The 13,186-nt window shown below is 37.3% G+C and overlaps 1 non-coding gene across 1 annotated transcript; it reads left to right on the forward strand.

Moving 5' to 3' along the window:
- The first annotated feature begins 3,710 nt into the window (after positions 1 to 3,710).
- LOC112788277 (small nucleolar RNA R71) lies at positions 3,711 to 3,814 on the forward strand. The gene has a single exon (XR_003195647.1). It is a non-coding gene; the product is annotated as a small nucleolar RNA R71 (small nucleolar RNA).
- Positions 3,815 to 13,186: the final 9,372 nt, after the last annotated feature.

Consider the following 13,186-nt stretch of genomic DNA (forward strand, 5'->3'; position numbering starts at 1 on the left):
ATGATCATGTAATGAAAATGCAAACATAGATAGCACATAAAGCATAAAAATAACAATAAAAAACAAAAAGATAAGAACAAGGGGATCAAAGAACGGGTCAATCTTAGTGATGGCGGCTAGTTCTTCCTCTTGAAGATCCAATGGAACGCTTGAGCTCCTCTATGTCTCTTCCTTGCCTTTGTTGCTCTTCCCTCATGGCTATTTGATCCTCTCTAATTTCATGGAGAATAATGGAGTGCTCTTGGTGCTCCATTTTTAGTTGCTCCATATTGGAACTTAAATCTCCTAAGGAGGTATTGATTTGCTCCCAATAGTTGTGTGGAGGAAAATGCATCTCTTGAGGCATCTCAGGGATTTCTTGATGAGGGATTTCCTCATGATCTTGTTGAGGTCCATAAGTGGGCTCTCTCATTTGCTCCATCCTCTTTTTAGTGATGGGCTTGTCCTCTTCAATGAGGATGTCTTCTTCTATGACAACTCCAGCTAAATTGCATATGTGACAGATGAGATGAGGGAAGGCTAACCTTGCAAAAGTGGAGGTTTTGTCAGCCACTTTGTAGAGTTCTAGAGATATGACCTCATGAACTTCTACTTCCTCTCCAATCATGATGCTATGGATCATGATAGCCCGGTCTATTGTAACTTCAGACCGGTTGCTAGTAGGAATTGTAGAGCGTTAGATAAACTCCAACCATCCCCTAGCCACGGGTTTGAGGTCAAGCCTTCTCAATTGAACCGGCTTGCCTTTGGAGTCTCTTTTCCACTGAGCTCCTTCCACACATATGTCCATGAGAACTTGGTCCAACCTTTGATCAAAGTTGACCCTTCTAGTGTAGGGGTGTACATCTCCTTGCATCATTGGCAAGTTGAATGCCAACCTTACATTTTCCGGACTGAAATCTAAGTATTTCCCCCGAACCATTATAAGCCAATTCTTTGGGTTCGGGTTCACACTTTGATCATGGTTTTTGGTGACCCATGCATTAGCATAGAACTCTTGAACCATTAAGATTCTGACTTGTTGAATGGGGTTGGTGAGAACTTCCCAACCTCTTTTTCGAATCTCATGTCGGATCTCCGGATACTCATTCCTTTTGAGCATGAAAGGGACCTCAGGAATCACCTTTTTCTTGGCCACAACTTCATAGAAGTGGTCTTGATGGACCTTTGAGATGAATCTCTCCATCTCCCATGACTCAGAGGTGGAAGCTTTTGCCTTCCCTTTCCTCTTTCTAGAGGTTTTTCTGGCCTTAGGTGCCATAAATGGTTATGGAAAAACAAAAAGCAATGCTTTTACTACACCAAACTTAGAAGGTTTGCTCATCCTCGAGCAAAAGAAGAAAGAAGGAAGTAAAAGAAGAAGAAAATGGAAGAGATGGAGAGGTGTATGTGGTTCGGCCAAGGGGGAGAAGGAGTGTTTATGATGTGTGGAAATAAAAGAAGGATGAGGGGTTTATATAGGAGTGGGAGGGAAAGGATTTTGAATTTGAATTGTGAGGTGATGGGGAAGGGAAATGGAGGTGATTGGTGAGGGGTATTTGGGAAAGGGTGTCATGGGAATGTGTGAAGAAGAGAGAGAGAGAGAGTTGAGGTAGGTGGGAATCCTGCGGGGTCCACAGATCCTGAGGTATTAAGGATTTCTCATTCCTGCACTATTTTGGCGTGTAAATGCCCTTGGAGTGCCAATCCTGGCATTAAACGCCAGGTTCTGCCCATTTTTGGCGTTTAACACCAGCTTTTCTTCCCTTTCTGGTGTTAAACGCCAACTTTTCTTCCCTTTCTGGCGTTAAACGCCAGTTTGGTGCCCTTTTTTGGCGTTAAATACCCAGAATGGTGCCAGACTGGGCGTTTAACGCCCATTCTGCTAAAACGCCAGTAAGCTCATCCTCCAGGGTGTGCTATTTTCAATACTGTTTTTTATTTTAGCTTTTATTTTTGTGACTCCACATGATCATCATCCTAAAAAAAACATAAAATAACAATAAAAATTTAACATAGATACGTAAAAATTGGGTTGCCTCCCAACAAGTGCTTCTTTAATGTCAATAGCTTGACAGTGGGCTCTCATGGAGCCTCACAGATACTCAAAGTATGAGGATGGCCTCCCAACACCAAACTTAGAGTTTGAATGTGGGGACTCTGTTTGACTCTGCATTGAGAGAAGCTTGTCATGCTTCTTCTCCATGTGTACAGAAGGAGATTCTTTAGCTTTAAACACAAGGTAATCCTCATTCACTTGAAGGACCAACTCTCCTCTGTCAACATCAATCACAGCTTTTGCTGTGGCTAGGAAGGGTCTGTCAAGGATGATGGATTCATCCTTATTCTTCCCAGTGTCTAGGATTATGAAGTCAGCAGGGATGTAAAGGCCTTCAACTTTTACCAAGACATCCTCTACAAGTCCATAAGCCTGTTTCCTTGAATTATCTACCATCTCTAGTGAGATTCTAGTAACTTGCACCTCAAGGATCCCTAATTTCTCCATTATAGAGAGGGGCATGAGGTTTATACTTGACCCCATGTCACACAGAGCCTTCTTAAAGGTCATGGTGCCTATGGTACAAGGTATTAAGAACTTTCCAGGATCCTATTTCTTCTGAGGTAATTTCAGTTGAACCAGAACATTTAGTTCATTGATGAGTAATGAAGGTTCATCCTCCCAAGTCTCATTACCAAATAACTTGGCATTCAGCTTCATGATTGCTCCTAGATATTGAGCAACTTTCTCTTCAATAATATCTTCATCCTCTTCAGAGGAAGAATACTCATCAGAGCTTATGAATGGCAACAGTAAGTTTAGTGGAATCTCTATGGTCTCTATATGAGCCTCAGATTCCTTTGGTTCCTTATTAGGGAACTCCTTGGAGGCTAGTGAACGTCCATTGAGGTCTTCCTCACTGGAAATCACTGCCTTTTCTTCCTTTCAAGGTTCGGCCATGTTGGTTATAGTTATGGCCTTGCACTCTCTTTTTGGATTCTCTTCTGTATTGCTTGGGAGAGTACTAGGAGGGAGTTCAGTAACTCTTTTATTCAGCTAACCCACTTGTGCCTCCAAATTTCTAATGAAGGACCTTGCTTCAGTCATGAAACTGAGAGTGGTCTTAGATAAATCAGAGACTGCAGTTGCTAAGTCAGAGTGGCTCTGCTTAGAATTCTCTGTCTGTTGCTGAAGAGATGATGGAAAAGGTTTGTTATTGCCAAACCTGTTTCTTCCACCATTATTATTATTGAAGCCTTGATTAGGCTTTTGTTGATCCTTCCATGAGAGATTAGGATGATTCCTCCATGAAGAATTGTAGGTGTTTCCATAGGATTTTCCCATGTAATTCACCTCTGCCATTGCAGGATTCTCAGGGTCATAGGCTTCTTCTTCAGAGGAAGCCTCCTTAGTACTGCCTGATGCAGCTTGCATTCCAGACAGACTCTGAGAAATCATATTGACTTGCTGAGTCAATATTTTATTCTGAGCCAGTATGGCATTCAGAGTATCAATCTCCAAAACTTCTTTCTTCTGAGTTATCCCATTATTCACAGGATTTCTTTCAGAAGTATACATGAATTGGTTATTTGCAACCATTTCAATGAGTTCCTGGGCTTCTTCAGGCGTCTTCTTCAGATGAAGAGATCCTCTAGCAGAGTTGTCCAATGACATCTTGGACAGTTCAGACAGACCATCATAGAATATGCATATGATGCTCCATTCTAAAAGCATGCCAGAAGGACACCTTCTGATCAACTGCTTGTATCATTCCCAAGCTTCATAGAGGGATTCGCCTTCCTTCTGTCTGAAGGTCTGGACTTCCACTCTAAGCTTACTCAATTTTTGAGGTGGAAAGAACTTTGCCAAGAAGGCATTGACCAGCTTTTCCCAAGAGTTCAGGCTTTCTTTAGGTTGTGAGTCCAACTATGTCCTAGCTCTATCTCTTACAGCAAAAGGGAAGAGCATAAGTCTGTAGACCTCAGGGTCAACCCCATGGGTCTTAACAGTATCACAGATTTGCAAGAATTTAGCTAAAAACTGATGAGGATCTTCCAATGGAAGTCCATGATACTTGCAATTCTGCTGCATTAGAGAAACTAATTGAGGCTTAAGCTCAAAGTTGTTTGCTCCAATTGCAGGAATTGAGATGCTCCTTCCACAGAAGTCAGGAGAGGGTGCAATAAAGTCACCAAGCATCTTCCTTGCATTGTTGGCATTGTTGTTATTTTTAGCTGCCATGTCTTCTTCTTCTTCGAAAATTTCTGTTAGGTCCTCTCCAGAGAGTTGTGCTTTAGATTCTCTTAGCTTCCTCTTCAAGGTCCTTTCAGGTTCAGGATCAGCTTCAACAAGAATGCCTTTGTCCTTGTTCCTGCTCATAAGAAAGAAAAGAGAATAAGAAAGTATGGAATCCTCTATGTTACAGTATAGAGATTCCTTGAGGTATCAGAGGAAAACAGGAATAGAGGGATGAGGTAGGTAGATAAGAATTCGAACATATGAAGAAGAAGAGAGAGTCCGAATTGCTAATTGAGGAGGAGTGTTAGTCCTTAAATAGAAAGAGGTGAGAAGGGGGAAAATTTTTCGAAAACAAATTTTTAAATAAAACTAAAAATTTTAAAATAATTAAAAAAAATTTTGAAAAAGTGGTTGATGGTTTTTCGAAAATTAAAAGTGAGAAAGTGGTTAGGTGATTTTGAAGAAGATTTTGAAATCAGTAATAAAAAAGATATGATTGAAAATTATTTTGAAAAAGATGTGGTTGAGAAGATATGATTAAGAAGATATGATTGAAAAACAATTTAAAAAGATTTGAATTTTTTTTTGAAAATTAAAGTTGATTACTTGACTAATAAGAAACTAAAAGATATGATTTTAGAATTTAAAGATTGAACCTTCTTAATAGGCAAGTAACAATTTGAAATTTTTGAATCAAAATATTAATTGTTAGCATTAATTTTGAAAATTATGAAATAAAAATAAGAAAAAGATTTTGAAAATCAAATTTTAGAATTTTTGAAAATATTAAGAAGGAAATTGAAAAAGATATGATTTGAAAAAGATGTGATTTTGAAAAAGTATGAAGATTTGAAAAAGATTTGAATTAAAAACTAACTTACCTCCCTTGTGTTGTCCTGGCATTAAATGCCCAGAATGGTATCCATTATGGTGTTTAACGCCCAATTGGCTACCTCCTTGAGCGTTGAACGCCCAGCCATGTACCCTGGCTGGCGTTTAAACACCAGGATTCCTTCTTCACTGGGCGTTTTGAACGCCCAGCTTTTTCTCTGTGATTTCTCTGTTGTATGTTCTGAATCGTCAATTCTCTATATTATCGACTTGAAAAGACATAATTTTAAATTTTTTTGAATTTTTAATGATGAGAGAGAACAACAACAAAATGAAACCAATCATAAAAAAAAACTAAGATCAAATAAACAATGCATGCAAGAACACGTTGAATGTCCAGATGAACATTAACACATATTTTTAAGAAAAGAAAGACATGCAAGACACTAAACATAGAAATTTTCATATTAGAGACACTAATAAATTGAGAATGCACATGAGAAACAACAAAAGACACAAAAACAAGAGAATTTAAAGATCAATCCCAAGAAAATCATCAAGAACAACTTGAAGATCAATGAAGAACATAATGCATGAAATTTTTTCGAAAACTTTTGAGATAATTTAAAAATATGCAATTGACACCAAACTTAAAATTTGACACTAGACTCAAACAAGAAACACAAAATTTTTGGTTTTTATGGTTTTATGAATTTTTTTTTGTATTTTTCAAAAATTATTTGGAAAAAGAAGGAATAAATAAATTCAAAATTTTTAATAAGAATTCCAGGAATCATGCAATGTTAGTCTAAAGCTTCAGTCTAAAAAGATTAAACATGGCTAGCCAAGCTTCACCAGGACATTACATACAATAGCCAAATTGATGGGAATCAATTAGCTCCTGTGATGATAAAAGCATCATCTGAAACTCTAGAATTCATTCTTAAAAATTCTGAAGAACATAGAATAATTTATTTTTTTTTGAAATTTTTTTTGAAAATAAAAAGCTTAAAAATAAAATAAAATTACATAATCTGGGCAATAAGATGAACCGTCAGTTGTCCAAACTCGAACAATCCCCGGCAACGGCGCCAAAAACTTGGTGCACGAAATTGTGATTTAAAAACTTGGTATGGCGAAATAGTGATTTCAACACTTCTTCACAACTCCGATGCAACTAACCAGCAAGTGCATTGGGTCGTCAAAGTAATACCTTACGTGAGTAAGAGTCGATCCCACGGAGATTGTCGGCTTGAAGCAAGCTATGGTCATCTTGTAAATCTCAGTCAGGTGGATTAAAATGGTTATGTGATTTTGATACCTAAAATATAAATAAAACACAAAATAAGATAGAAATACTTATGTAATTCATTGGTGGGAGTTTCAGATAAGCATATGGAGATGCTTTGTTGCTTCTGAACCTCTACTTTCCTATTGCCTTCTTCCAAACATGCGTTACCTCCTTCCATGGCAAGCTGTATGATCCTCTCGGATGAAAACAAATCCATATGCGCTGTCACCGCACGGCTAATCATTTGTCGGTTCCCGCTAGCGTCGGAATAGGACCATTGTCCTTTTGCGCACTGTCACTTGTGCCCCACATTTGCAGGTTTGAAGCTCGTCACAGTCATCCCTTCCCAGATCCTACTCAGAATACCACAGATAAGGTTTAGACTTTCTGGATCCCAGGAATGGCTGCCAATAATTCTAGCCTATACCACGAAGGTTCTAATCTTAGATTAGAAACCCAAGAGATACGCACTCAAGCTATTGCAGATAGAACGGACGTGGTTGTCAGGCACGCGCTCATAGGTGAGAATGATGATGAGTGTCACGGATCATCACATTCATCAGGTTGAAGTGCGAGTGGATATCTTAGAGAAGAAGTAGGCATGAATTGAAGAGAAAAACAATAGTACTTGTATTAATTCATGAAGAACAGCAGAGCTCCACACCTTAATCTTTGGGGTGTAGAAACTCCACCGTTGAAAATATATAAGTGAAAGGTCTAGGCATGGTCGTGAGGCCAGCCTCCAAATGTGAACATACAAGTTCCAAAGATTTAAGATCAAAAGTGATCAAAGATGAAAGATGAAAATACAATAGTAAAAGGTCCTATTTATAATGAACTAATGGCCTAGGGTTTACAGAAATAAGTAAATGATGCAGAAATCCACTTCCAGGGCCCACTTGGTGTGTGCTTGGGCTGAGGATTGAAGCTTTCACATGCATAGGCTACTCTTGGAGTTAAACACCAGCTTTGGTACCAGTTTGGGCGTTTAACTCCAATTCTGGTGCCAGTTTGGCCATTTTATGCCAGAATTCCTTGGGCTGACTTTGAACGCCAGTTTGGGCAATCAAATATCGGGCAAAGTATGGAATATTATATATTCCTGGAAAGTCCAGAATGTCTACTTTCTAACGCAATTGAGAGCGCACTGATTGGGATTCTGTAGCTCCAGAAAATTCACTTCGAGTGCAGGGAGGTCAGAATCCAATAGCATCTGCAGTCTTATTTTAGCCTCTGAATCAGATTTTTGCTCAGGTCCTTCAATTTCAGCCAGAAAATACCTGAAATCACAGAAAAACACATAAACTCATAGTAAACTCTAGAAATGTGATTTTTATTTAAAAACTAATAATTATATACTAAAAACTAACTAAATCATACTAAAAACTACCTAAAAATAATGCTAAAAAGCGTATAAATTATCCGCTCATCAAGGGCTTGCTTCAGATTCACTTCCTGTATCATCATTTATAATAGCACTGGGTATAGAGTTAGCATCATAAAAAGATATATGTATGGACTCTTCAATAGTTCTATGTTCTTTAAGGTAAACTCTAAATGCTTTGCTAGTGGTTGAGTACCCTACTAACATTCCTTCATATGATTTTGGATCAAATTTACAAAGAGTTTCTTTGTTGTTAAGAACAAAACATTTTCATCCAAAAATATGAAAGTACTTGACATTAGGGGGAGTTTCTTTCCAAAGCTCATTTGGGGTTTTCTTCAAGCCTTTTCTAATGATGGTTCTATTTAGGATATAACAAGCTGTATTTGCAGCTTCGACCCACAAAAAATTTGGAACATCATTTTCATAAAGCATTGTCCTAGTCATTTCTTAAAGGCATCTATTCCTTTTTTCAACAACCCCATTTTGTTGAGGTATTCTAGGGCATGAAAAATTATGTGCTATTCCAAAATCATCACAAAAACTTTCAAAATCTTGATTTTCAAATTTTTTTCCATGGTCACTTCTTATGTGAGCAATTTTTAAATCCTTTTCATTTTGAATCTTTTTACAAAGAGAATAAAAGGCATAAAAAGCATCATTTTTATGAGCCAAGAAAAAAACCAACCATATCTTAAATAGTCATCAACCACTACCAAACCATAGTGTTTACCTCCCAAACTTTGAGTTCTAGTGGGACCAAAAAGATCAATATGCAACATCTCTAATAACCTTTTAGTAGAAATTCCATCTTTGGGTTCAAAAGAAGATTTTACTTGTTTGCCTAATTCACAAGCTTCACAAGTAATATCTTTGTCAAATTTGATATTTGGAATTCCTCTAACCAAATTTTTCTTAACAAGCTTAGAAATTTGGTACATGCTAGCATGTCCTAATTTCTTATGCCAAAGCCATTTTTCAGATTCTATAGATGTAAAACATGTTACTTTTTTATCTTTTAAATCCTCTAGAGTAAGTCCATACACATTGTTGCATCTTTTTGCTTTAAACAAAATATCACCGGATTTCTCATAAACAACTAAGCAATCCAATTTTCTAAATACAACCAAATATCCAAGATCACATAATTGGCTAATGCTTAGAAGATTATGTTTCAATCTATCAACAAGTAAAACATCATTTATGAAAGAAGAAAAGTTCTTACCCACTTTACCTATGGCCACAATTTTTCCTTTTCCATTGTCACCGAAAGTAACAAAGCCTCCATCATACTCATCAAGCTTGATGAAGAATGTTGACTTTTCAGTCATATGCCTAGAGCATCCACTATCCATATACCACATGTTGTCTTTTCTCTTGGATGCTAGGCAAACCTACAAAAATACTCAAGTGACCATAGGTATCCAAATCTTTTTGGATAATTGTATGTTAAACCATCTTAATTTTAGCCTTTAACCGCTTGTTTTCTTCAACAAGATCAATGGCAGTTTTGGCTTCCCTTAATTTATCTTTGAGAAAACCATTTTCTGCCTTTAGAATGGTAACTTGAGATTCAAGTTCATAGTTTTCATTTAAGAAGCATCTGATTTTTTCATTGAGATGATCTATCATAAGATGAAGGTCTTCAGTAGTAGGTTCAATGAGACATACCTCATTAGTTTGATTGGCCATGAGACAGGTTTGAGATTTGCTGTCTGATTCTTACTCATCTTCAAAGTCGTTCTCCAAGTCTTCCCAAGATGCCAAGAGTCTCTTCTTCTTTTCCCTTTTCGGCTTGTCTTCTTTTTTCAATTTTGGACAGTCAAACTTGTAATGTCCAGCTTCTCTATAGTTGTGGCAAATGACCTTGCTTAAATCCCTCTTAGGTTTCCTTAAACTACCTCCTTTGTTTCATTCTTTTTGCTTCATCATTCTCCTGAATTTCTTAGCAAACAAAAAAAATCATCGTTAGATAGGTGTTTTCAAAAGCAAGTAAGTTTGCTCCCAGATCATTGTAGGTCATTTCATCAATGCCATTACTCTTAGCTATGACTATAGCCTTGGTTTTCTACTCTTTAGTGAGACATCTCAATATTTTCCTCATAACCACAGATTCTGAATGTTTGGTTCCCATAGCATCCAAGCCTGTGATGATAACATTGAATCTTTCAAACATTTTATCAATTGTTTCTCCTTCCCTCATTCAGAACATTTTGTATTCTCTGTTTAGCATGTCTATTCTGGTTCTTTTGACTTGGGTTCTGCCTTCATGAGTAACTTGAAGCTTGTCCCAGATTTTCTTTACTGTTGTGTATCTTGATACCCGTCGGTATTCCTCGAAGCTAACAGCATAATTAAGCAGGTTGACAGCTTTGGCATTGAGCTCTATTTTCTCCCTATCATCGTCATTCCAATCAGCCTTAGCCTTGGGATTAACCACACCATCAGCTCCAGTTGTGATTGGAACTTGTGGGCCTTCCAGAATTATCTTTCAGAGTCTGTAATCTACAGACTGAACAAAAATCTTCATTCTCTCCTTCCAGTAGCTGTAGTTCTTTCTATTGAAGAACGGAGGTCTGTTGCTTAATTACCCTTCTGTCATTGTATAGGCCACCATATTAGTACCACTGTTGTTCTCCATCAGGATCTTTCTCCAAGCTGTAAAGCTTGATCTCTTTAAGACCAAGCTCTGATACCAATTGATGGTAATTAGTGGCTAAGAGAAGGGGGGTTGAATCTTAGCTTCCCTTTTCGCAAAGTATTACTTTTACTTTTTCAACAAACTTTAGGAGATATTTTCACATTTGTCTCATAACAAGTTGAGAGACATTTTTAGTATTGTCTCATAACAAGTTGAGAGATATTTGTCATTTTGTCTCCTGAGAACTAGAAACAGAAAAGAAGCAGAGAAGAAGAATTGACACCAGATATATCATGGTTCAGCTACTAGGTGCAATGTAGCCTACATCAAGTCTTCATCACAACAATAATAGAATTTTACTATCTTTTTCAAGATTAAAAATACCAATTCTTCCCTAGGATCTACCCAATCCTATTTGGGACAAATCCATATTCTAACCCCAATCTGAATTTGACTTGGACTCAAACCAAGCTTTCAACAGTAAAGTGCTAACCCAACTTGCAAGAGAATTCCCACAAGATCATGACACAAAATAGAAAGATGTACAAAGAAACTCTGAGACATCTATGGCTTTTTCTCTAATTTTGCTCACTACCTTTTTTCTCTCATTGGCTTTTTCTTACAAACCTCACCATATTTGCCTTTTCCACCATGAGACTCAGACAGACAAAACTAAGAAAAAGAAAACAAAATAAACATTATTGAAGGAGAAGAACTCAGGTAGCTTCTGGGTAGCTATGAGAATTCTGTGCTTTTTCACTTACTCTCCTTGCTTTAACCCTTGGTCGTTCACCCTTAATATAGAAAAGTGAAGCTTCCAAGATTGAAGCCAGCAGCAGCGACTTCATCAGAGAAGATTGAGAGGACCGAGGCTGATGCATGTAAGCTCTCCTCTTCTCTCTTATCCTTTTTCATCCATCTTCTTCAATCTTGGCCATTGATCTTGACTTTGGCACCAAGAATTGATTCTGAGCATTGATAAGCATCTGATCCAATATGACTTCACGTTTTTTATTTTTGCTTTTTCCAGCTTGAGACTCTGAGGCTTTCCTCTTCTTTGTAGCACAAAAGAGGAAATAAACTTTTGCTGTGCCTTCACCAAGATAGATTTGCTTCATGAACCAAAGCTTTTCTTTCCTTTCTTGGCAAAGAAATCTTTTGGCCTTTCTTTACAAAACTTCCTTCTGTGGCAAAAATCTTCTTAGCCTTTCTTCATAGGCTTTTCTTATATGGCTTCCATTTTTCTTCTTTCTTCTTCTTTGAATGAAAGATGTGACCGAAGCAAGAGAGAGGATAGAAAAGAGAGAAACTTTTGGTGGAAGCTTTCAATGAAATTAAATCAATTTGAATTTCAAGTTTCAGTTACCAAAAATTAAATCAAATTGAATTGAAACTTAGGAAACATGTTACTTGCACCAAAGGAGTAGGTAACCAAAGCTTGCTTTGTGAACCTTGGGTTCCATTCTTTGACTTATCAACTTTGGTTCATGCGCTTTTGATTTGGGCCTAGGATTTCTTTTCTTTAATTCTAAGGTTTCGGCCATAATTAATTTTGCACAAGGCTAAATTAATTCAATGTTCATCTTGGGCTTGTTTGACTTTTGGCCCATTATGAAAACTGAATTGTTTTCCTGCACACTCACCAAATTCATCAAACAACCAATTGGACATAGTTAAATAAACATTCAATAATATTTTTAACAATGTTTGTTCATCATATTAATTTTAACTTAAGTTTTTCAAACTCAACAGTAATGAATATTATTGTTGTATGAAATATAATATTTTATTAATGATATTTATCTACTAGGTTTAGAATATTCAATAATTGTCAAACCTATATAATGGGTTAGACAAGATTAATTTTTGAGAGTAAATGTTGCGACTATTGCAGAGGTCTCGGTTGCTGTTGCCACGTCGTGTTACTTTGGATGTCTCCTGCCGGACATCCTTTTGCCATATATTAAGGATGCTGGATTTGGACATACAGTAAAGTTGAGGAATTTTATGTTTGACAATTTTTTTATATCTGGATTTGTCGAGCAGTGGAAGCCTAAGACCCACAGTTTTCACCTTCCATGGGGTGAGGTCAGCATTATGCTCCAAGATGTTGCTTACCATCTAGGGGTTGTACCAGAGACTTTTAGCAGTACCATGAACACCGTACGTGGGAGTGGGTTGAAGATTTTCTTGGCGACAAGCCGCCACTACAGCCAGAGGACACGAAGCAGGTTTTTGGTCTGAGGATGACCTGGCTAGGAACTTGGTTTTACACATTCCACCTGGGGCAGATCTGGATACACTCTGTAAGTATGCTAAATACTATTTGATGATGCTCATTGGGGGGGTTTCTTTTCACGAACAAGTCAGCTACACTTGTCCTTTTGATTTCGATTGTTACAGGAAGTTGTCTTGGGAGTCTGCATTCCTGGCACACACGTATCACTCATCTGCACCGCTGCTAGGGATAATGTGAACAAACATTGCGGGGTGCATGCCGCTTCTTGTGTCCTGGATCTACCGTAGGTTCCCGTCATTTTGTTCGATAGGATATGATGTCATTAGATTTTCACTTACATCTAAGTATGTAATTATTGTTAAAATTTTAATTTAACATATAAATAGTGACTAAATTAAATTACCGTTATTAATTATTGTAAATATTTAATACTGTTAATTATTTTTATTGTGCGTAGATTGGCAGTACTAGAACAACAAAGCAGGGATCGCCACGACGGCATGATCCAGAGTTTGCGGCGTCATATCGATGCCCTCACTTTTGATGAGGTACGAGATGTTTTGTTTTCTATTTTATTTCAGATA

This window comes from Arachis hypogaea, chromosome 20, assembly GCF_003086295.3.
Source record: "Arachis hypogaea cultivar Tifrunner chromosome 20, arahy.Tifrunner.gnm2.J5K5, whole genome shotgun sequence".
In the NCBI taxonomy this organism is placed as follows: domain Eukaryota; kingdom Viridiplantae; phylum Streptophyta; class Magnoliopsida; order Fabales; family Fabaceae; genus Arachis; species Arachis hypogaea.